We start from the raw sequence: 2,531 nt of genomic DNA on the forward strand, positions 1-2,531 counted from the left end.
TGGGTCGTATCATTTTTTCCCCCTTGAAACAGGTGCTTTGAATAGGTGTTGCCATATTCCTCAGTATGGCTTTTATTGTTACTGGGACCTGCTTTTTCACCTTAGGAACCAACACATTTGTGAAATCCTCTTTTGGGGGGAGTCTAAATATACCCTGAATGACATCTAGGTTTGGATTAGTGGATTGATAACATGAAGCAACCTATAAAGCTTCAGTGAACCTTGTGTTTTGAGGAGCCCTGTGTTCAAGTATGGCCTGACTTTTCTGAATTTTAAGAAAAAGGTAAACCAAGTAAGAACAATTCTGTAAGAATTTTAGCTTGTCAGAATTTTCTATAACGTATAGATATTGGTTATTCCCTTGTTGCTTTGTCTAGGCCTTCGGGTTATGGAGGAGTTTGGAGACTTTTGGTAAATCATTGATCTTCTAAGCAAAGTCTGTGCTTGCTTTTCTAAGTGCCTGGTTTCTGTTGTGTGGGAACCCAGGCCTCCGTGGTTAAAGTGACTTTGATGCGAATTCTTTTCTAACTGGACTAAATTTGAATTCTGTTATGTTACATTGAATTATCGTGTTATCTTCAATCAGGACAAGTTGAGAAATGGATGCTGTCGCTTGAATTTAAGTTCTAAAGCGGGGGATGAAGTATCTTCATTTCCACAGTCACCAGGGAACCTTTGACCCTGAAGTGTAGGATTGCAGTGTGCATTATTACACTTAGTATTTAGAAATCATCACGACAATCTCAGGAAATATATCTTTGTATTATATTACTATTAAACTGCTGTTAATACTAATTCCACATACATTACTATATCATTAATTTGGACTCTACCAGTTTTTCCCTTTTTTTATTAAATGAAGTGCCTCCAGGTCTGTCCTTTGGCCACTCGGTGTAGAGGGTGTGTGCTGGCCTGAAAGAAAGCCCAGTGAGGCTGCTGGAGCTCCTTCCAGGAGGTCTCTCTTTCAGTAGCCCAGGTGGGGTAAGCAGGTTGTAGCTGGTAGAGAGGGTTTCCTTTTCTTGACTTCCCAGTTCCCCCGTTCTCCTTTCTTTGAATTCATACCAAATTTGTTGATGAAAAACATTTAAAAAAATTGAGCTTTCTTTTTATTAAAAATAACTCATGCACATAGTTTATAATGAAAAAAAAAAAGTTCCTCCTGGCCCCAGCTTAGTGCCCCAGAGGTAAGCACTTTCAACTCTTAGTGGTTTGTTCCTATTTGAAGATATATTGTGTTCCTTTTTCTTGATTTATCAATTGCAGAAATCGTTTCTTGAGTTCCTTTCAGGGCAGGCAGAATTTGCTTTTCTTACATCTCTACCTCCGCCCTATTTCTTCCCCATCTCTCCCAGTCTCCCAATACAGGTTAGCTGCAGATTTTCATAAAATTATTAGCTATACAGTTGTTCCCCCTTAACTACTGTTTTGCCTTCTGTGGCTTCACTTACTTTGGCTTCAGTTACCCGCAGTCAGTGCCGGTCTGGAAGCAGGCGATCTCAGGTCAGTAGTAGCCTAACGCATCGTCGTCACAGCACCTGCGTCATTCACCTCCCTTCGTCTCATCACGCAGGCATGTTATCATCTCATGTCATCACGAGGAGAAGGGTGAGTACAGTACAATATTAGAGAGACCACATTCGCTGAACTTTTATTGCAGTATATTGTCATAATTGTTCTATTTTATTGTTAATCTGTTACTGTGCCTAATTTATAAGTTAAACTTTATCAGAGGTGTATATGCATAGGGAAAAACATAGTATATATTGGGTTCAGTGCTCTGCAGTTTTGGACATCCACTGGGGGTCTTGGAATGGGTCCCCCAGGGTTAAGCGGAGGGGGGGGTACTACTGTAACTGTTGGTCACTCATGAACCCCATGGTGATCTATCATTGTTTCTTCTCTACTAGAACCTTATTTTCCCCAGAATTAATAACTGCCTGATTTTAAAATTTTGCTTGGTCTTTTATGTACCTATCACAAAGATTATCCGAAGGCTTTAGTGTTCAAAAACATATAATCTATCAGTTCTTTTTTTTTTTTTTTTTTGGACCTTTGGAGACCTTTCTTCCACAATCCTTTGTCTTCTGCCATCTGGACTGTTGCTTTCCAGGCTGGTGCATGGCTCAGCAGTCATTCTGGGACCTCTTTCGTTTTTTAGGCTTAGGTTGGATTTTCTGTTTATTGGATCCTATGACTTCCTCTTTCTTGATTCACTGCCCCCTTTTGTTTTTTTTTTTTAAAGATTATTTATTTATTCGACAGAGATAGAGACAGCCAGCGAGAGAAGGAACACAAGCAGGGGGAGTGGGAGAGGAAGAAGCAGGCTCATAGCGGAGGAGCCTGATGTGGGGCTCGATCCCACAACGCCGGGATCACACCCTGAGCTGAAGGCAGACGCTCAACCACTGTGCCACCCAGGTGCCTCCACTGCCCCTTTTTTGCTAAAGTGTATCCACCCCTGAAAACTTCCTAGGAGAAGGTGTGTGAGAGGTAAAGATTTTGAGCCTTTACAGGTCTGAAAATATCTCTAC

Source organism: Ursus arctos, unplaced genomic scaffold (genome assembly GCF_023065955.2).
Source record: "Ursus arctos isolate Adak ecotype North America unplaced genomic scaffold, UrsArc2.0 scaffold_1, whole genome shotgun sequence".
Taxonomy (NCBI): Eukaryota; Metazoa; Chordata; class Mammalia; order Carnivora; family Ursidae; genus Ursus; species Ursus arctos.